Source organism: Eschrichtius robustus, chromosome 4 (assembly GCF_028021215.1).
Source record: "Eschrichtius robustus isolate mEscRob2 chromosome 4, mEscRob2.pri, whole genome shotgun sequence".
NCBI classification, from domain to species: domain Eukaryota; kingdom Metazoa; phylum Chordata; class Mammalia; order Artiodactyla; family Eschrichtiidae; genus Eschrichtius; species Eschrichtius robustus.
In genome coordinates this window covers 62,275,071-62,298,737 of record NC_090827.1, presented here as the reverse complement: position 1 = coordinate 62,298,737, position 23,667 = coordinate 62,275,071, and the positions used below count along the sequence as shown (strand labels likewise).

Genomic DNA, 23,667 nt, shown 5'->3' with positions numbered 1-23,667 from the left:
AAATGTAACAAAACAAGGTATGCCTGTAGAAAAAACAGACCAAGGCATTATAAGTAGTAGAGAGTAGAGTCCAGATAGCATTTGAAATCCAGGATCGTAGACTAACCCATTGTCCGTTAATTAAGTGGCCAATAAGTTCTGTCTTTTTTCCCTCCCACACCTGCTGCTCTCATTTAAGCTATCAAGGTACGTTTTATACATGTGCAACTAAAATATCCCTGACTAATATAGTCCCCTGGGTGGCATAGTCCCATTCTTAGAGAATCTTACAAAACAAGGATTGGGGCAGTAGTTAACATTGTCCCACCAAAATCTCCATGGAGACCTTTCCTCAATTGCCTTCCTTGGAAAAACTGTTTGACTTTATTAAGGAAGATAGTGATTTATGATTACTTCCTAATTGCCAAAGTCATTAGCCTCTCCCAGTCTCTACCTTACCTGGTGTGGAATTTGGCATCAATTGTTGCCGTTTCCAAGTGGGTCCCAGTAAACTAATCCCCCTCTTCTTGCCTAGGTTCTGAACAATTTGGGAAATAAAGCAAAGAATAGAAATGGGGGCCAAAATATCACTTTATTACTGATAAAGTTAAGTTGGCTGATGTTGCATAGTGGGAAAACCAAATAGGCCTGCCAACTGATCCCCAGAATTAGGCAGATTTATACCTCCAATTCCTAGCAACAACACTTGACAGGGACAGCATGGAGGATCAAATGGGAATTCGGTCTCTGGACAACCTTGTTCTTTGAGGTTGGAAGACAAAGCTAAATCAGACATTCTTCACAAATTTACTAATTTTATAAGTCACTCAGTCTCCCCAAGTGTATAGGAAGACGCAGAACTAATTGAGGTCCTTTCACAGGGAGCAAACTTCAGAAGCAAGCAAGATGCTTTCTCTGCTAGCATCATTGACCAATTCCTACTTGAACCTTCCTTCCTTTAGTTTCCATGATAACCTAGTTGCTTTACCTTTTTAATCAATCCTGCTTATTCTTTATAGGCCTTTCTTCCTCTCTCTGGCTCTTAAATGTTAAGAGTTCCCCATGATTCTGGCCATTGCCCTATTTCTATTTTATATACTGTCCCTAAGGAATCTCATTTAAGTTCACAATTTCATTTACCATATATAAGACTAATGAATTCATATCCCTTATCTCCACCCCAACCCATATAGATCCAGGGTTACCAATGGAATTACAGTGTTAAATGTTTCCTTAGCCTTTATCTCCAACTTAAATGGATCCAAGATTACCAAATCCTATTCATTCGTTCTATGTTCTATGTTCTCACTACCTAATTACTTTCTTTGCCTCACAACCACTGCCTTAATTTGGCTTCTACCATCTTTCATCCATTCTGCTGCAAAAGTCTATTAATCTCTCTGCCTCTGATCCTACTATACTCCATTTTATCCTCTACATTGCCACCCAAGTTAATTCTCTACCTTGTAAAAACAATTTACTTCTGGATACAAAAACAATACATATTCATTGTACAGCGTTAACAAAATATAGAAAAGCACACACACAGGAACATATAATTCCATCAGCTAGAGATAGCCACTGATGACATTTTAGTCCAACTCTTTTCAGTGTTTTTTAGGTGTATTTTTAAATAAAACGAGAATGCTGCTGCTGCTTGTTTAGCATGCTTTTGTTTTTGTTTTACTTAATATATGTGAGCATATTCTCAGGGCATTAAATATCATTTGTATTGAATATATAATGGGTATATCAACTTAAGCATTGCAAACTGGCAGCCTGTATCCAATAGTGAATATACAATGGATATATCAATTTAAGAATTGTTTTAAAAAGTTCTTCAGAGAGAAGGAAAATAATATAAGTTAATAATATAGGTGGTTTCAACTTGGCAGGCACCTTTCTGGTTTTGGGAGGACCAGTAGCTCCTCTGGTGGCCCTATTCTGAGGTGTGGCTTTGGGTTGTAATTCTGGAAGGTCACCTAAAATCCATTTCATCTGTCCATCAAAATAATTCTATAAGCTATTTAATGTCCTATAATATATCCCTTTCTGCTTAAAGCACCGTATATTCTACTCTCTTCAACTTAACTCTGACCAATAGAGTAGTACCAGAGTGGCTATAGACAGCATCCTCAAGAAAATGTGAACTTGTGATCGGTTATCTGACCTGAGTGGGTTTTAAACAAGCAAGAATCCTTTTGGCGTCAGTAGGTGGGACTCAGGAAATCTGTTGCTTAAGTGCTCACTTGTGATTGCCTGGAATGAAGTGCCTACTGATGTCAAGACTTTGGCAAGCCCTGTGAATATAATGAGAATGAGGAACACAGGTTTGTGGAGTGGGTTGTCTGCTTTTAACTATACCAAACAAAGCTTAAATGAAGACCATGACAAATCCAGGATTTTAAATTCCAGGCTCCAGGCATGATTAGAGTTTTAGGGAGCTTCTATAATTGCCCTAAAAGAAACTTGCATCTTTAGGTCCAGAGCAATCATATCTGAAAATAAGATGTAGAGTCTGATCTTCAAAATTGCAGGATTAAAATGAAGGTTGAATTTACGGTATTTCTGGGGCTTATATATGAAAATCAGGGACTATTTGGGATACAGTGAGACCCTGAGAACATTTGGGTGAATTCAGATAACCCTGAGGTTCATAAAACATCAAACCTCACTGTGTATTCCTTACCAGCAGGCCCTCTTCCCTTTATGTTAAGACTGTCCTCTCCCTGCCTGAAATCTCTGTAGCAACCCCACTTGAAGGAGCTACCACATGCCATATCTCTACCACTTCTTGTATCCAGACCAGATCTATAACTAGAGTCATAATCCATTAAGAGGTCTATGTGTAACAGCGGCAAGCTTTTGATATGCTCCAGAAAACCGGAAATAGGTATAAAGATGAAAAAAGAATACAAGTTTAGATAGAGTCAAACTTATTGATATAGGATTCTCAATTCCACGTGGTTATAACTATTTTAGATGTAGTCATTTTGGAGTGATTATAATCATTTGTTTGCTTGAGTGACTGAAATGTATTTTTGTTGGTGGACAATGTTAAGTGGATTTGAGATATCAGAAGTTCCTTAGCAAAATGTAGAGGAAGGGATAGAAAGATTTAAGGAGAAAGGAAAACTTGAGTGATTTATCATGTTCACTCTTTCTCCTACTTTCCATGGTCTCCCAGAAGAGCCCAGAGGATACTCCCTTCATCAAGATATTGAGAAGGTAGTGACAAGTGTCAGTAGTCTTGAAAAGCTCAACACTCTAGTTTCCATCATCTAAAGGCTGGGGATAAAGTGGGGGGGGGGGGAAATGCTATTGAAAGAGGCTCTCTGATTTTAATAGAAATGGTGTAATCCTATAGTAGTACAGACCAATTTATTGCATTTAAGCAACAGAGGCAAGGTAGGTGTGATTGCCATAACTGTAAGACTACAGTGGAATTCAGAATGAGAGGTCTTTGGTAACGACAAATTGACCATGAAGCTCCTTAGGACTTAAATAGATAGGCAGCTTACAAGAATAGCCAGGGTTACCACATTGCATGTAGCTCTTAGCAACATTTACATTGTAGTCTATATAGATGGTATCTCCTGGAGTACAAGACCTACTACAGTGAGAATTGTACACCCTTGAATTGTGCAAAATGGTGGCCTGGATATAACTTAAAACATACTGAAAATTGCAGCTTCTTACCTAATCTCTAAACCTGAGTCATTTTAGAGTCCCTAAGAACCCCAAGAAATGTTCACATGAAGAAGATACATGCATCACAGGTACATGCTGCAAATGTTTCTCCTTACTTTCTATAAGGGTCCCATGGATACTTACTAATGCTTGGCCCCATTTCTTTAACCCTATCTCTAGCCACATCCTTGCTATGTCCTTACCATAGCCAGAGTGTATTTTCCTGCTTCCTCACTTTGGGCCCAGCAATATGATTTGTTTTAGCCAGGTCATATAGATGGAAGTAACGTTGTGTCGTTTGTACATGTCTGCTTGACTTCTTGCCTCTCTATCACTGTCATGAGAAAACATCCTAGCTAGTTCACATATTCAAGGAAAAAGAGATAGTGGAACAGACCCACACCAGCAAACTTGCACCTCAGCTAAACTTAAGATATGTGAATAAGCCCAGCTGAGATGAACAGAGCTACCAGTAAAAATGAAGAGCAACACCCAGTGGGCCTCTTTGGGTTTTTAAGGATAACATATGGCATTTGTGTATGCTTCTTCAACCTATCTAATCCTTTCTAGGGAAGCTGACCCACCAATGTGAACAAGAACAAATAATTGTTGTTAACCGCTGATTTTTGGGAAAATTTGTTATGTAGCAATAGCTGATCAATACTTGGAAGCTATTCATTGAGAAAAGGGAATACCCAGGAATTACTGGACGCTGACTCTTAGCATACTTGAATCCCCAGGACTTGGAGTGCCACTGTGATCCACCAACTAGAATTGTTGCTTATGGAAGTAAGGTAAAGCTGCATTCCTGGGAAAATTGCATGATTAGTGCTACCATAAAAGACTTGAAAGATGTAGTGGCAATGATTTCTTTCTATTCACATTTATGTGTCCTCTTTTGCCTATGTAGAACAGATGAGTCTTGGAGAATAGCAGTGGATTACTGTAAATATAATCAGGTAGTGACTCTAGTTACAGCTGCTGTTCCAGACATGCTCTCTTTAATAAAGCAAATCAACATAGCCTCTATCAGTTAGAATATAACTATTAATCTGGCAATTGTTTTTTTCCCTCTATCTCAGTAAGAAGAGGACTCCAAAAAAGTGTTTGTTTTTACCTTGAAGGAACACAAATATACTTTCATTGATCTATTTCAGCTCTCTAGCTCTGGGTTACAGTCTAGCCTGCAGAGACCTTTACCATCTCACCATCTCATAATCCTACATAACATCACACTGGCCAACTACTTTGATGATATACTCATGGTAATGGGTGACTGGATTTCAGGGAGTGGGAGGTAAATTCCAGTGAAAATACAGGTAACTGTGACCTCACTGAAATTTCTGAGGATCAGGTGGTCTCAGCATCTCAGGATATCCCTCCAGCACAATAGGAAAAGTGGTGCACCTTTTCCCCATATCACTAAGAAAGCACTTGATGAGCCTCTTCGAATTTTATAGGTAGAATATACTACATTTGGATACGCTACTCCAGTCTATTTAATGAGTTACCAACTTTGAAATATCCTCAAAGTAAGAGAACTTTCTAGCTGGTCTAGGCTGTAGATTAAGGTTCTATAACAGATTTAGAGTCTATAACAGATCAAGGTGCTGTTTGGAGCCAGGAGAAGAATCATGGTGTAGCCTACTAGGGCTTTGAATCAGTGCCATATAATCAACTCTTCTCCTTTTGGAATATTCCTGGGCTTGTCTTGTGAGCCTTAGCGGAGACTGAACACCTTACCATGAGAATTTAAGGCCGTGAAGTCTGGGATGACCATCACCAACTGGGTTTTATCTAACCTAACAAACCCAAACCATAAAGCTGTATATAACCAGAATCAGTTTAACATCAACTGGAAGTGACATATAGAAGATTGGAGTCACTGAAGCCACTGGTAAATGACATGACCTAGTAGGTGGTTCACATTACCAGGTGCCTACTCTGTCTACATTGCCACCATTCTATCAACCCACACTTGTGACCACATAGGGAATTCTCTATGACTAGTTGACTCAGGAAGAAAAAATTCAATCCTGGTTTGCAGATGGTTCTGGAAAATGAGCTGGCCCCTGCCACAAGCAGATTGCTATAGCATTACAATCTCACTCAAAGGTAACTCCAAGGGGGAAGAACTTTAATCAGTGTATGTCATTTTCAATTTGGAAAAACAGTGTACTTTGTCTATTTATGGGTAGTGGGTAATGGTCTGGCTGGACATACAGGGACATGGGAGAAATAAGACCAAAGGATTAAGGGATAAGTACATTTGGGGAAGTGATATGTAGATGGACCTCCTGTAATGTTAACAGAGTGTGAGCATATTTATATCTCATGTAAATGCTAACAACAGTAGCAGCAGCAGCAGCAAAAGAGGTCACCTCTGCAGGGGAGGCTTATCATTAATCAGGTAGCCAATGTGACCTCTTCTGTGGCTACTAGTTAGCCTCTTTCTCCAGCTAGTCATTGCTTGGTCAATGGTTCCCTGAACAAAGTATGATGACAGAGATGGAAGTCATTTATGATCTCAGAAAAACATGGACTTCTCTTCCAGAGGGCTGATCTATCTACTGCTATAGTTGAGAGCCTAATCTTCCAGCAGCAGAAAGCCAATGCTGAGCACTTGAAACAACGCCATACACCAGGGGGACCAGTCAGCCACCAGTCAGCCTTCGTCTATATATAGGTGGAATCAATTTGTCTTCATAGAATGGATCATTATTGTGCAGCTATATTTGTTCTTCTTGCCTGCCATACTTCCTGTAGCAATGCTATTTATAAAATGATGGAATGACTTATTCAGCATTAGAGAATCTCATACAACATTGCATCTGTCCAAAGAACTAATTTTAATGTAGATGAACTAAAGCAAAAGAATAACAACCATTAACAACCATGTGGTCACTGGTTTTAAATGGTTTATAAATCCATGTGATTACTGAACTATAAAGCAATGACTTTATAGAATGGTGGGATGGTCTACTGAAGAACTCAGTTATGATGTAAGAAGCAAGTTGGGAAGTACTGTCTTAAAGGATTCAGATACTCATTCTAATAACAGAACACATTTGTCTGAGAACAAAGTGGTGGCAGTGGAATGGCACAAGTCACTCTTAGACCTAATGACAACAAATTTATGTTGTCCAGACTGAGACACTTTTAATAATTGAAATGGAGGGACTTCCCTGGTGGTCCAGTGGTTAAGACTTCCCCTTCCAATGCAGGGGGTGCCGATTCAATCCCTGGTCGAGGAGCTGAGATCCCACATGCCTCGCGACCAAAAAACCAAAACATAAAACAGAAGCAATATTGTAACAAATTCAATAAAGACTTTAAAATTGGTCCACATCAAAAAAATCTTTAAAAAAAATTGAAATAGAGCGTTAAACAATTAAACTTACATAATATTTAAAAATATGTATTAAACAACAAATTGATTTTGTTATATTGGTGGGCCTATAAAATAGTCTGTTTGAAAACTATTTTCAAAAATAAATCTGGATACACTAGAGAAAACTAAAAATTGCTTAATGCTGATTATTAGTGCATTAAAAATAACAACCAATAATCTCGGCCTCCAGGAGGCCGAGAAGTTGATCTGTGAACTTAGTTCCCGATTCTCCAGAGCCTGTGCTGTGCTGTGCTGTGCTGGTCTCAGCTTTGGTTTTGTTATTTGCCACCCCAGATGGGGTGGGCCCTGGAGCAGATACTGTCTTTCCTGCTTCCACTCATTGTATCCTTTTTAAGACAAATCTCATCAAATAAATGATCTCTATTTATGATTCTTTGAATGTAATATCAAATATAGATGTTGCACAATAATACGTAAATTCTCAATTTCATTCTATTCTTGTACAGAATATAAATTTATTCAAGTAAAAATAGAAGCTCCACGAAAGAATCTCCTCATAAGTCAAGGGTATTTGTTTCTTACTGCTGTTGTATTAAATTACCACAAACATAGTGGCTTAAAACAACACAAATTTATCAGCTTACAATTCTGGGGGTCAGAAATCTGAAATGGATTTCTCTGGGCTAAAATGTGAAGGTGTTGTCAGGATTGCCTTCTTTTTGCATGCTCTAAGGGAAATTCTGTTTATTTGGCTTTTCTAGCTTCTAGAGTTTGCCTGCATTCCTTGGCATGTGGCCTCTTCCTCCACCTTAAAGTGCATTCCTCCAACTTCTGTTTCCATCATCACATCTTCTGGGACTGTTCTGCCTTCCTCTTTCATCTTTTAAGAACCCTTAGATTACATTGGGCTCACCTGGATAAGGCAGGATAGTCTCACCATCTCAGGAGCCTTAACTTAATCACACCTGTCAAGTCCCCTTTGCCATGTAAGGTTACGTATTGCCATGTACAGTTTCCTGAGATTAGGGCATGACCAGGAATATTTTCATATGACATGGAAATGGCTGGGTCATATTGTAGGTACATGTTTACCTTCTAATAATGGGTGAAATAATTGAATAAACAATTCACTAAGTAAGATACATGAGTGGCAAATAAGTGCATGAAATGATGCTCTGCTCTATATAGAAATATAATTGATTTTTGTATATGAATCTGATATCCTGAAACACTGCTAAACTTCCTTATTAATTCTAGTAACTTATTTGTACACATCATAGGATTTACTTCACAGAAATCATGTTGTCTGTGAATAAAGGGAGTTATACTTCTTTTCCAGTCTAGATGTTTTAAAATTCTTTTTCTTTCCTAATTCACTGGCTAGAACCAGCAGTACAATGTTGATTAAAAGTGGTAAGGTAAACATCCTTTCCCTGTTCCTGATTTTAGAAAGAAAGTATTCAGTCTTTCACTATAAGTATAATGTTAACTGTAGGTTTCGCATATATTTTGTCTATGAGTTTAAGGAAGTTCCCTTCTGTTTCTGGTTTTACGAGAGTTTTTACCAGGCATGTATTTTGTATTTCTCAAATGTTTTTTTCTGTATTTATTGAGATGATCATGTAGTTTTTCTTTCTTAGTCAGTTATTACCCAGAATTACATAGGTTGGTTTTTGAATATTAAAACAATTTTACATTCCTGGGATAAACCCCATTTATGATGTATTATCTGTTTGTATATTATTGTATTTTATTTGATAACATTTTGTTAAGAAGCTTTGCACATATAAGCATGAGATATATTGGTCTGTAGTTTTCTTTTCTTATAATGTAATTTTATGGTTTTGGTATTGAGTAATGTGGTCCTCACAGAATGATTTGGGAAGTATTCCCTCATCAATTTTCTGGAAGAGTTTGGTAGAATTGGTATTATTTCTTGTTTAAATATTTGGTAGAATTTGCCAGTGAAGCTATATGACCCTAGGATTTTCTTTGTGGGGAGGTTTTTAACTAAAAATTCAATGTCTTTAATAGCTATAGAGTTATTTAGATTATCTGTTTCTTTTTTTTAATTTATTTTTGTTTATTTATTTATTTTTGGCTGCATTGGGTCTTCATTGCTGCATGTGGGCTTTCTCTAGTTGAGGCAAAGCAGGCTACTCTTCGTTGCGGTGCGCGGGCTTCTCATTGTGGTGGCTTCTCTTGTTGCGGAGCACAGGTTCTAGGTGCGCAGGCTTCAGCAGTTGTGGCATGCAGACTCAGTAGTTGTGGCTCTCGGGCTCTAGAGCATAGGCTCAGTAGTTGTAGCACACGGGCTTAGTTGCTCCGCGGCGTGTGTAATCTTCCCGGACCAGAGCTCGAACCTGTGTCCCCTGCATTGGCAGGCAGATCCCTAACCACTGCGCCAGCAGGGAAGCCCCCTATCTGTTTCCTCTTGAATGAGCTTTGGTAGTTTGTGTATTTCAAGGAATTTGTTCATTTTATGTCCTTCTTCAACTCTGGTAATATTTGCTCTGAAATCTATTTTGTTTGATATTTATATAACCATCCCAGCTTTCTTTTGATTAGTCTTAGCATGGTGTGGTTTTTTCATCCTTTTTTTTTAAACCTATATGTTAACATAGCTGGATCTTGCTTTTTTTTTTTTTTTTTTGGATGGGCAGTTAATTGAACCCAGTGTTTATATTTTATTTATTTATTTATTTATGGCTGTGTTGGGTCTTTGTTCTGTGCAAGTTGTGGCAAGCGGGGGCCACTCTTCATCACGGTGCACGGGCCTTTCACTGTCGCAGCCTCTCTTGTTGCGGAGCACAGGCTCCAGACACACAGGCTCAGTAATTGTGGCTCACGGGCCTAGTTGCCCCGTGGCATGTGGGATCTTCCCAGACCAGCGCTCAAACCCGTGTCCCCTGCATTGGCGGGCAGATTCTCAACCACTGTGCCACCAGGGAAGCCCCTGGATCTTGCTTTTTGCCCAATCTTAGAATCTCCAGTTTTTAAATGAGACTATTTAGACCATTTACATTTAATATGATCATTGGTATGTTTAAATTTAAATATATGGTCTTGGTATTTGTTTTCTGTTTGTCCCATCTGTTCTTTGTTCCCATTTTCCTATTTTTCTACTTTTTTAGAGCAATTGTACAATTTTTATTTCATTTTATCTCCTTTGTCAGCTTATTAGCTATAACTCTTTATTATTCACAATAAAGAGATACAGAGTTTTAGTTGTTGATTTAGGGTTTATATTATACGTCTTTAACTTATCACATTGTACCTTCAAATGTTATTATATTCTTTAATGTATAGTGTAAAAATCTTTAATAGAAGTAATAGATAATAGGTGTTATAGAAGTATAATTGTATTTTCGCTTTCTGGACTTCTTACAATTTTTGCCTTACATTTTACTTCTACATATTTTATAAACCTCACAGGGACTTCCCTAGCAGTCCAGTGGTTAAGACTCCACACTTCCACTGTAGGGGGCATGGGTTCAATCCCTGGTCTGGGAACTAAGATCCCGCATACCATGCGGTGTGGCCAAAAATAAGTAAATAAATAACTAAACAAATAAACCTCACAATATGTTTTTTTAAGGAGTCAATTATCTATTAAAGGCATTTAAATAAGAAAATTCTTTTTTTTCTTTTTTGCAGCTTTACTGAGGTATGATTAACAAAAATTTCATATCCTTAAGATGTACAATATGTTTTTATATACATTTACATTGAAAGATGATTACCACAATCAAGCTAATTAACATATCCATTAACTCACACAGTTATCTTCTTTTGTGTGTGGTGAGAACACTTAAGAACTACTCTATTAGCAAATTTCAAGTATGTAATATATTATTATTAACTCTAGTCACCATGCTGAACATTAGGTCTCCAGAACTTATTTGTCTTATAACTAAAAGTTTGTATTCTTTGACCAACATCTTCCCTTTTCGCCCAACCCCTGCTAACTACCGTTCTACTCTTTATTACTATGAGTTCAACATTTTTTTAAGATTCCTTCTATAAGTGAGATCATGCAATATTTGTCTTTCTGTGTCTGGCTTATTTCATTTAGCATAATGTCCTCCAGGTTCATCCATGTTATTACAATGCAATTTCTATGCTTACTTCAGGCAGAAGGGTAAATCTAATACTGGTTACTTGTCTTGCCAAGGAGCAAAAGTCCAAAGTGACTTTTTTAAAAAGCAGAAAGCTTTCATATTATGTTCCTCACAAAATCTGTCAATAGCTTCTCGCTGTTCATAGGATAAAGTCCATAATCCTTGGCAAGGTCTTCAAAATCTGGCTGCTTCTAGCTCATCTTGTGCCATCTCCTTACTCTTTCTGTTTCAGCCACACAAGCCTTCTTTCAGTTGCGGAAACTCAGCAGCCACTTCTGTCTCTCCCCTAGGCTTTACCCTATATTTTGTGCACCCCTTTTTCACCTAGCTAATTCATACGTGTAGTTCAAAATTTGCTTTGAATGTCATTTTTTTTTGGGAAACTGTTCTTGGCTTCTATCAGTTAGTTATGTTTTTATTATTGTCCCCATAGGCATAGAGATCAAGATTAATATCAAGGAGATACTCTGTAATTCATCAAGGTGTATGTTAAATTACTTCTGAGGGTGTTTCTAATTGTAAGTTTCTATGATTGGATATAATACATGTTCTTTATTTCTTCCAGTTTTATTGAGATATAATTGACATACAACACTATATACATTTAAGGTGTTCAGCACAATGATTTGACTTGCATACATCATGAAATGATTACCACAGTTAAGTCTAGTGAACATCCATTATCTCACATAAATACAAAATAAAAGATAAAGAAAAAAATTTTCCTTGTGATAAGAATTCTTAGGATTTACTCTCTTGACAACTTTTCATATATCACATACAGCAGTGTTAATTATATTAATCATGTTGACATTGCATCCCTGGTACTTGTCTGTCTTATAACTGGGAGCTTGTAACTTTGACCGTCTTCATTCAATTTCCCCTCCCCCTCTGCCCCTAGTAACCATAAATCTAATTGCTTTTTCTATGAGCTTGTTTTATTTGTTTGTTTGCTTTGTGAAGTATAATTGACCCACAACACTGTGTGAGCTCCTGATGCACGCATAGTGATTCAGTATTTCTATACATTACAACATGATCACCATGATAAGCCTAGTTACCATCTGTCACCATACAAAAATACTGTATTATAATTGACTATATTCCCCACACTGCCCATTTCATCCCCATCACTCATTTCTTTGATAAGTGGAAGTTTGTACCATGCAATCTCCCTCACTTATTTCACTCATCCGCTCAGCCCCTCTGTTTGTTCTCTGTATCTATGACTCTGTTTCTTTTTGGTTATTGGTCCATTTATTTTGTTTTTTAGATTCCACATATAAGCGATAACATACCGTATTTGCCTTTCTTTGACTGACTTATTCCACTAAGCAAAATACCCTCCAGGTCCATCCATCTTGTTGCAAATGGCATAATTCATTTTTTAATGTCTGAGTAATATTCCATTGTATATAGATACCACATCTTTATCCATTCATCTATCAGTGGGCACTTAGATTGCTTCCATATCTTGGCTATTGAAAATAATGCAATGAACATAGGGATGCATATATCTTTTTGAATTAGTATTTTTGTTTTCTTCAAAAAAATACCCAGAAGGGGAATTGCTGTATTGTATGGTAGTTCTATTTTTAATTTTTTGAGGAAACTACATACTGTTTTCCATAGTGAATGTACCAATTTACATTCTCACCAACAGCGTACAAGGGTTCCCTTTTTTCAACATCCATGCCAACACTTGTTATTTGTTGTCTTTTTGATAATACCCATTCTGACAGGTGTGAGGTGATATCTTATTGTGGTTTTGATTTGCATTTCCCTAATGATTAGTGCTGTTGAGCATTTTTTCACATGTCTGTTGGCCAACTGTTTGTCTTCTTTGGAAAAATGACTATCAGGTCCTCTGCTTATTTTTTAATCAAATTGTTTGTTTTTTTGATGTTGAGTTGAATGAGTTCTTTTATACCTTGGATATTAACTACTCCTTACCAGATAACAGTTTGCAAATATCTTCTCCCATTCAGTAGGTGACCTTTTCATTTTGTTGATATTTTCCTTTGCTGTGCAAAAGTGTTTTAGTGATGTAGTGCCATTTGTTTTGTGTCCCTTGCCTGAGGAAACAAATCCAAAAAAAATGTATTCCTAAAACTGATGTCAGAGAATGTAATGCCTATGTTTTCCTGTAGGAGTTTTATGGTTTCCGGTCTTAAATTTAAGACTTTAATTTGTTTTGAATTTATTTTTCTATATGATGTGAGAAAGTAGTCCAGTTTGATTCTTTTGCATGTAGCTGTGCAGTTTTCCCAACACCACTTACTGAAGAGGCTGTCTATTCCCCATTGCATATTCTTGCTTCCTTTGTCATAGATTAATCACCCATATAACTGTGGGTTTATTTCTGGCCTCTCTATTCTGTTCTATTCATCTATGTGTCTCTTTTTGTGCCAGTATCATACTGTTTTGATTACTGTGGCTTTGTTGTATGGTTTGAAATCAGGGTGCATGATTACCTCCAGCTTTGTTCTTTCTCAAGATTGTTTTGGCTATCTGGAGGTCTTTTGTGGTTCTGTACTAATTTTAGAATTACTTGTTCTAGTTCTGTGAAAAACGTCATTGGTATTTTGGTAGAGATTGCACTGAATCTGTAGATTGCCTTGGGTATTATGGTCATTTTGACAATATTAATTCTTCCAATCCATGTTCATGGTATATCTTTCCACTTGTTTGTGTTGTCTATAATTTCTTTCATCAGTATCTTACAATTTTCAGAATATAGGTCTTCTGACTCCTTTGTTAAGTTTATTCCTAGGTATTTTATTCTTTTTGATGCAATAGTAAATGTGATTCTTTTCTTAATTTCTCTTTCTGACCGTTCATTGTTAGTGTACAGAAAGGCAACAGATTTTTGAATATCTAAATTTTGTATCCTGTAACTTTACTGAATTCATTTATTAGTTCTAATAGTTTTTAGGAGTTGGTTTAGGATTTTCTATATACAGTATCGTGTCACCTGCAAACAGTGACAGTCTAAATTCTTCCTTTCCAATTTGCATTCCTTTTGTTTGTTTGTTTGTTTTTTCTTGTCCAATTGCTGTGGCTAGGACTTCCAATACTATGTTGAATGAAAATGGCAAGAGTGGGCATCCTTGTCTTGTGCCTGATCTTAGAGAAAATTCTTTCTTTTTCACCACTGAGTATGATGTTGGCTGTAGGTTTGTCAAATATGGCCTTTATTATATTATATTCCCTCTATACCAACTTTTATGAGAGTTTTTTTATCATAAACGGACATTGAATTCTGTCAAAAGCTTTTCCTACATTTATTGAGGTGATCATATGATTTTTATTCCTCAATTTGTTAATGTGCTTTATCACATTGACTGATTTTTGGATATTGATCATTGTGTGTGATACTTTCAATGTATGGTTGAATTCGATTTGCTAATATTTTGTTTAGGATTTTTGAATCTATGTTCATCAGTGTCATTGGGCTGTAATTTTCTTTTTTGTGGTGACTGGTTTTGGTATCAGGGTGATGCTGGCTTTATAGAATAAGTTTGGAAGTGTTCCTTTCTCTTCGATTTTTTTGGAATAGTTTGGAAAAATAGGTGTTAAATCTTTTGTAAATATTTGGTAGAACTCGGACTGCCCTGGTGGAACAGTGGTTAAGAATTCGCCTCCCAATGCAGGGGACATGGGTTCGAGCCCTGGTCCGGGAAGATCCCACACCCGTGGAGCAAGTAAGCCCGTGCGCCACAACTACTGAGCCTGTGCTGTAAAGCCCACGAACCACAACTACTGAGCCCACATGACACAACTACTGAAGCCCACATGCCTAAAAGCCTGTGCTCCAACCAAAAAAAGCCACCACAACAAGAAGCCCATGCACCGCAACGAAGAGTAGCCCATGCTCGACACAACTAGAGAGAGGCCGCGTGCAGCAACAAAGACCCAATGCAGCCATAAATAAATAAATAAATAGATAGATAGATAGATAGATAGATAGATAGATAGATAAATTTATAAAAAAACAATTGGTAGAACTCACCTGTAGAGCCATCTCATTCTGGACTTATGTTTGTTAACAGTTTTTTGATTACTGATTCAGTATCATTACTGGTAATTTGTTTGTATCTTGTATTTCTTTCTGATTCAGTCTTGGGAGATTTTATGTTGCTTGGAATTCACCCATTTTTTTTTAGGTTATCCATTTTAATGGCTTGTAATTGTTCATAGTAATCTCTTATGAGCCTTTGTATTTCTGTGCTGTTGGTGGTAACTTCTTTTATTTTTATTTATTTTTAATTTATTTTATTTTTTTTACACAGCATGTTCTTATAAGTTATCTATTTCATACATATTAGTGTATATATGTCAATCCCAATCTCCCAATTCATCCCACCACCACCACCACCGCCCCCCGCCCCTCTGTCTCCCCACTTGGTGTCCATACGTTTGTTCTCTACATTTGTGTCTCTATTTCTGCCTTGCAAACCAGTTCATCTGTACCATTTTTCTAGATTCCACATATATGTGTTAATATACAATATTTGTTTTTCTCTTTCCACTTACTTCACTCTGTATGACAGTCTCTAGGTCCATCTACGTCTCTACAAATGACCCACTTTCGTTCCTTTTTATGGCTGAGTAATATTCCATTGTATATATGTACCACATCTTCTTTATCCATTCATCTGTCAATGGGCATTTAGGTTGCTTCCATGACCTGGCTATTGTAAAGAGTGATGCAATGAACATTGGGGTGCGTGTGTCTTTTTGAATTATGGTTTTCTCTGGGTATATGCCCAGTAGTGGGATTGCTGGGTCATATGGTAATTCTATTTTTAGTTTTTTAAGGAACCTCCATACTGTTCTCCATAGTGGCTGTATCAATTTACATTCCCACCAACAGTGCAAGAGGGTTCCCTTTTCTCCACAGCCTCTCCAGCATCTGTTGTTTGTAGATTTTCTGATGATGCCCATTCTACCCGTTGTGAGGTGATACCTCATTATAGTTTTGATTTGCATTTCTCTAATAATTAGTGATGTTGAGCAGCTATTCATGTGCCTTTTGGCCATCTGTATGTCTCTGGAGAAATGTCTATTTAGGTCTTCTGCCCATTTTTTGATTGAGTTGTTTGTTTTTTTAATATTGAGCTGCATGAGCAGTTTATATATTTTGGAGATTAATCCTTTGTCCGTTGATTCGTTTGCAAATATTTTCTCCCATTCTGAGGGTTGTCTTTTCATCGTGTTTATAGTTTCCTTTGCTGTGCAAAAGCTTTTAAGTTTCATTAGGTCCCATTTGTTTATTTTTGTTTTCATTTCCATTACTCTAGAAGGTGGGTCAAAAAAGATCTTGCTGTGATTTATGTCAAAGAGTGTTCTTCCTAAGTTTCTCTCTAAGAGTTTTATAGTGTCCAGTCTTACATTTAGGTCTTTAATCTATTTTGAGTTTATTTTTGTGTATGGTGTTAGGGAGTGTTCTAATTTCATTCTTTTACATGTAGCTGTCCAGTTTTCCCAGTACCACTTATTGAAGAGACTGTCTTTTCTCCATTGTATATCCTTGCTTCCTTTGTCATAGGTTAGTTGACCATAGGTGTGTGGGTTTATCTCTGGGCTTTCTATCCTGTTCCACTGATCTATATTTCTGTTTTTGTGCCTGTAGCATATTGTCTTGATTACTGTAGCTTTGTAGTATAGTCTGATGTCAGGGAGTCTGATTCTTCCAGCTCCATTTTTTCCCCTCAACCAACATTGCTTTGGCTATTCGGGGTCTTTTGTGTCTCCATACAAATTTTAATATTTTTTTGTTCTAGTTCTGTAAAAAATGCCATTGGTAATTTGATAGGGATTGCATTGAATCTGTAGATTGCTTTGGGGAGTATAGTCATTCTCACAATATTTATTCTTCCAACCCAAGAACATGGTATATCTCTCCATCTGTTTGTGTCATCTTTGATTTCTTTCATCAGTGTCTTATAGTTTTCAGAGTACAGGTCTTTTACTACCTTAGGTAGGTTTATTCCTAGGTATCTTATTCTTTTTGTTGCAATGGTGAATGGGATTGTTTTCTTAATTTCTGTTTCTGGTCTTTCATTGTTAGTGTATAGGAACGCAAGAGATTTCTGTGCATTAATTCTGTATCCTGCAACTTTACCAAATTCATTGATTAGCTCTAGTAGTTTTCTGGTGGCATCTTTAGGATTCTCTATGTATAGTATCATGTCATCTGCTAATAGTGACAGTTTTACTTCTTTTACAATTTGTATTCCTTTTATTTCTTTTTCTTCTCTGATTGTCGTGGCTAGGACTTCCAAAACTATGTTGAATAATAGTGGTGAGAGTGGACATCCTTGTCTTGTTTCTGATCTTAGAGGAAATGCTTTCAGTTTTTCACCATTGAGAATGATGTTTGCTGTGGCTATTTATTATGTTGAGGTAGTTCCCTCTATGCCCACTTTCTGGAGAGTTTTTATCATAAATGGGTGTTGCATTTTGTCAAAAGCTTTTTCTGCATCTATTGAGATGATCATATGGTTTTTATTCTTCAATTTATTAATATGGTGTATCACATTGATTGATTTGTGTATACTGAAGAGTCCTTGCATCTCTGGGGTAAATCCCACTTGATCATCGTGTATGATCCTTTTAATGTGTTGTTGGATTCTGTTTGATAGTATTTTGTTGAGGATTTTTGCATCTATATTCATCAGGGATATTGGTCTGTAATTTTCTCTTTTTGTAGTATCTTTGTCTGGTTTTGGTATAAGGGTGATGATGGTCTTGTAAAATGAGTTTGGGAGTGTTCCTTCCTCTGAAATGTTTTGGAAGAGTTTGAGAACGGTGGGTGTTAGCTCTTCTCTAAATGTTTGTTAGAATTCACCTGTGAAGCCATCTAGTCCTGGACTTTTGTTTGTTGGAAGATTTTTAATCACAGTTTCAAGTTCATTACTTGTGATTTGTCTCTTCATATTTTCTATTTCTTCCTGGTTCAGTCTTGGAAGGTTATACCTTTCTAAGAATTTGTCCATTTCTTCCAGGTTGTCCATTTTATTGGCATAGAGTTGTAGTAGTCTCTTATGATGCTTTCATTTCTAATTTTATTGATTTGAGTCCTCTCCCTCATTTTCTTCATGAGTCTGGCTAAAGGTTTATCAGTTTTGTTTATTTTCTCAAAGAACCAGCTTTTAGTTTCATTGATCTTTGCTATTGTTTGTTTCTATTACATTTATTTGTGCTCTGATCTTTATGATTTCTTTCATTCTACTAACTTTGTGTTTTCTTTATTTTTCTTTCTCTAGTTCCTTTAGGTGTAAGGTTAGATTGTTTATTTGAGATTTTTCTTGTTTCTTGAGGTAGGATTGTATTGCTATAAACTTCCCTTTTAGAACTGCTTTTGCTGCATCCCATAGGTTTTGGATCGTCATGTTTCTGTTGTCATTTGTCTCTAGGTATTTTTGATTTCCTTCAGTGATCTCTTGGTAATTTAGTAATGTATTGTTTACCCTCCATGTGTTTGTGTTTTATACATTTTTTCCCTGTGAATTATTTCTAATCTCATAGCGTTGTGGTCAGAAAAGATGCTTGATATGATTTCAATTCTCTGAAATTTACCGAGGCTTGATCTGTGACCCAAGATGTGATCTATCCTGGAAAATGTTCCGTGTGCACTTGAGAAGAAAGTGTAATCTGCTGTTTTTGGATGGAATGTCCTATAAATATCAATTCAATCTATCTGGTCTCTTGTGTCATTTAAAGCTTGTGTTTCCTTATTAAATTACTGTCTGGCTGATCTGTCAATTGGTGTAAGTGAGGTGTTAAAGTCCCGCATTATTACTGTGTTACCATTGATTTCCTCTTTTATACCTGTTAGCGTTTGCCTTATGTATTGAGGTGCTCATATGTTGGATGCATATATATTTATAATTTTTATATCCTCTTCTTGGATTGATCCCTTCAGCATTACGTAGTGTCCTTCCTTGTCTCTTGTAACATTCTTTATTTTAAAATCGATTTTATCTGATATGAGTATTGCTACTCCAGCTTTCTTTTGATTTCCATTTGCATGGAATATCTTTTTCTATCCCCTCACTTTCAGTCTGTATGTGTCCCTAGGTCTGAAGAGGGTCTCTTGTAGATAGCATATATATGGGTCTTGTTTTTGTATCCATTCAGCAAGCCTGTGTCTTTTGGTTGGAGTATTTAATCCATTCACATTTAAGGTAATTATTGATATGTATGTTCCTATTACCATTTTCTCTGTTGTTTTGGGTTTGTTTTTGTAGGTCCTTTTCTTCTCTTGTGTTTCCTGCTTAGAGAAGTTCCTTTAGCATTTGCTGCAGAGCTGGTTTGGTTGTTGTGAATTCTCTTAGCTTTTGCTTATCTTTCAAGTTTTGATTTCTCTGTCAAATCTGAATGAGACCCTTGCTGGGTAGAGTAATCTTGGCTGTAGGTTCTTCCCTTTCATCACTTTAAATATATCATGCCACTTCCATCTGGCTTGTAGAGTTTCTGCTGAGAAATCAGCTGTTAACCTTACGGGAGTTCCCTTGTATGTTATATGTCATTTTTCCTTTGTTGCTTTTAATAATTTTTCTTTGTCTTTAATTTTTGTCAGTTTGATTACTATGTGTCTTGGCGTGTTTCTCCTTGGGTTTATCCTGCCTGGGACTCTCTGTGCTTCCTGGACGTGGGTGGCTAGTTCCTTTCCCATGTTAGGGAAGTTTTCAACTATAATCTCTTCAAATATTTTCTCGGGTCATTTCTCTCTCTCTTCTCCTTCTGGGACCCCTATAATGTGAATGTTGTTGCATTTAATGTTGTCCCAGAGGTCTCTTAGGCTGTCTTCATTTCTTTTCATTCTTTTTTCTTTATTCTGTTCCTCAGCAGTGAATTCCACCATTCTGTCTTCCAGGTCACTTATCCGTTCTTCTGCCTCAGTTATTCTGCTATTGATTCCTTCTAGTGTATTTTTCATTTCAGTTATTGTATTCTTCATCTCTGTTTGTTTGTTCTTTAATTCTTTGAGGTGTTTGTTCTTTAATTCTTCTGGGTCTTTCTTAAACATTTCTTGCATCTTCTTGATCTTTGCCTCCATTGTTTTTCCGAGGTCCTGTATCATCTTCACTATCATTATTCTGAATTACTTTTCTGGAAGGTTGCCTATCTCCACTTGATTTAGTTGTTTTTCTGGGGTTTTATCTTGTTCCTTCATCTGGTACATAGTCCTCTGCCTTTTCATTTTGTCTATCTTTCTGTAAATGTGCTTTTCATTCCACAGGCTGCAGGATTGTAGTTCTTCTTGATTCTGCTGTCTGCCCTCTGTTGGATGAGGCTATCTAAGAGGCTTGTGCAAGCTTCCTGATTGGAAGGACTGGTGGTGGGTAGAGCTGGCAGTTGCTCTGGTGGGTAGAGCTCAGTAAAACTTTAATCTGCTTGTCTGCTGATGGGTGGGGCTGAGTTCCCTCCCTGTTGGTTGTTTGGCCTGAGGCAACTCAGCACTGGAGGCTACAGGCTTTTTGGTGGAGCTAATGGCAGACTCTGGGAGGGCTCATGGCAAGGAGTACTTCCCAGAGCTTCTGCTGCCAGCGTCCTTGTCCCTGCAGTGAGCCACAGCCACCCTCCGCCTCTGCAGGAGACCCTCCAACACTAGGTGGTAGGTCTGGTTCAGTCTCCTATGGGGTCACTGCTCCTTCCCCCTGAGTCCTGATGAACACACTACTTTGTGTGTGCCCTCCAAGAGTGGAGTCTCTGTTTCCCCCAGTCCTGTCGAAGTCCTGCAATCAAATCCCACTAGCCTTCAAAGTCTGATTCTCTCGGAATTCCTCCTCCTGTTGCCGGACCCCCAGGTTGGGAAGCCTGACGTGGGACTCAGAACCTTCACTCCAGTGGGTGGACTTCTGTGGTATAATTGTTCTCCAGTTTGTGAGTTAGCCACCCAGCAGTTATGGGATTTGATTTTATTGTTATTGACTCCCTCCTACCATCTCATTGCAGCTTCTCCTTTGTCTTTGGATGTGGGGTATGTTTTTTGGTGAATTCCAGTGTCTTCCTGCCGTTGATTGTTCAGCAGTTGTGATTCTGGTGCTCTCACAAGAGGGAGTCTCCAGAGCTCTGCTTTTCCAAATGTGGTGAGATGGAAAAAATGGGTCAAATGACTTGAACTGACATTTCACAAAAGAAGGTCTCAAAGTTGTTTTTATGAAGATCAAATGACATCTTAGTGCTTAAAATGGTACCTTCACTTTTCTTTGGCCAGCTCTTGGATTCTTTCCTGCGTCGTGAAGCCAAGAACCCTCACTTGGTAGTCAGTCCATCCTAAGGACTCTTGCAGGTCTCAGGACATGGCATCTCCCTCTCCTGCCACAGAGCAACACTCCACTGTGTGCAGCAGGCAGTGGGCAGGACATGGCAGGCTGTTGTAACTTCTTTTGAATTCTGATTTTATTCATTTGGGTCCTCTCTTTTTCTTGATCAGTCTGGCTAAAGGTTTATCAATGTTTTTATCTTTTTAAAGAACCAGCTCTTAGTTTTTTTGGCCTTTTCTATTTTTTTTTTGTTTGTTTTTTTACTGGTTTCTTTAAGTGTAAGGTTAGGTTTTTTGTTTGAGATTTTTCTTATTTCCCAAAGTAGGCTTGTATCGCTATAAACTTCCCTCTTAGAACTGCTTTTGTTACATTCCATAGATTTTGGATTGTTTTATTTTCATTTTCATTTGTCTCCAGGTATTACTTAATCTCTTCTTTGATTTCTTTAGTGACCTATTGGTTGTTTAGCAGTGTATTGTTTTGCCTCCACATTTTTTTTTGTTTTGTTTTGTTTTTTGCATTTTCTTGTAGTGATTTCTAGTCTCATATCTTTGTGGTCAGAAGAGATGTTTCATATTATTTCAGTCTCCTTAAATTTACTGAGACTTGTTTTGTGGTCTAGGATGTGATCTATCCTGGTGAATATGCCCTGTGCACTTGGAAAGAATGTCTGTCTCACTGATTTTGGATAGAATGTTCTATATATATCTATGAAGTCCATCTGGTCTAATGGGTCATTTAAGGCCAGTGTTTCCTTATTGATTTTCTGTCTGGATGGTCTGTCCATTGAGGTAAGTGGAGTAGTAAAGTCCCCTACTATTATTAGATTACTCTCAATTTTTCCCTTTATGTTTGTTAATATTTGCTGTATGTATTTAGGTGCTCCTATGTGGGGTTCATTTACATTTATAATTGTTATAGCTTCTTGTTGGATAGATCTCTTTATCATTATGTAGTGTTCTTCTTTGTCTCTTGTTACACTTACACTCTTTGTTTTAAAGTCAGTTTCATCTAATGTAAGTATTGCTACTCAAGCTTCCCTTTCCTTTTGTTTCCCCTCAGTTTTAGCCTGTGTATGTGTTTAGACTTGAAGGCAGCATATATGTGGGTCTTGTTTTTTTGTTTGTCTGTTTTTTTAATCCATTCAGCCACTCTATGTCTTTTGACTGGAGCATTTAGTCCATTTACATTTATAATAATTATTGATAGGTATGAACTTGTTATCATCTTGTTAATTGTTTTGGGGTTGTTTTTGTAGTTCTTTTCTGCTCCTTTCTTCTTTTGGTGTCTTGCCTTGTTATTTGATGACTACCTTTAGTGCTGTGTTTGGATTTCTTTCTCTTTTGTGTGTGTGAATCTGTTACAGATTTTTGGTTTGTAGTTACTATGAGGTTGATATATAGCAGTCTATATATATATACATGATTATTTTGATGATGATGATGATCAAACTTAAGTTGATGATCACTTAAGTTCAAACACATTCTAACAACCCTGCATTCTTTTGCCCCCCCACATGTTTAATGTTTTTGACATCATATTTTACATATTTTTATTTTTTTAATCCCTTAAATACTTACTGTGGATACAGATGATTTTACTACTTTTGTCTTTAACCTTCCTACTAGATTTGTATGTGATTGATCCACTACCTTTACTGCATATTTGCCTTTACTAATGAGATTTTTTATTTCATAATTTTCATATTTCTAGTTATGATCTTTTCCACTTAGAGAAGTACTTTTAATTTTTTTGTAAAACTAGTTTGGTGGTGCTGGACTCTTTTAGCTTTTGCTGTCTGTAAAACTCTTTATCTCTCCTTCAAATCTGAATGATAGCCTTGCTGGGTAGAGTATTCTTGGTTGTAGTTTTTCCTTTTATTACTTTAAATATATCGTGCAACTCCCTTTTGGCCTGCAAAATTTCTGCTGAAAAGTCAGGTGACAATCTTATGGGAATTCCCTTGTACATTACTAGTTGCTTTGCCTTTGATGCTTTTAGCATTCTCTCTTTAATTTTTGCTATTTTAATTACAGTGTGTCTTGGTGTGGACCTCTTTGAGTTATCTTATTTGGGACTCTCTGATCTTATTTGCTTCCTGTACCTGAATGTCTGTTTCATTTTGCAGGTAAGGGAATTTTTCAGATATTATATCTTCAAATATGTTCTCTGCCCCTTTCTCTCTCTCTTCTCCTTCTGGGAACCCTATAATGTGAATGTTAGTACACTTGATGTTCTCAAGAGGTCT

At 37.1% G+C, this 23,667-nt stretch overlaps 1 long non-coding RNA gene across 1 annotated transcript in view; it reads left to right on the top strand.

Annotated features, from left to right (window-relative positions):
• The window catches only part of LOC137764124 (uncharacterized), a 45,029-nt gene that overhangs the window by 7,520 nt on the left and 13,842 nt on the right, over positions 1-23,667 (top strand). Inside the window, exon 3 of the long non-coding RNA XR_011073918.1 lies at positions 23,456-23,547. This is a non-coding gene — a long non-coding RNA (uncharacterized lncRNA). The remainder of the gene's footprint in view (positions 1-23,455; positions 23,548-23,667) is intronic.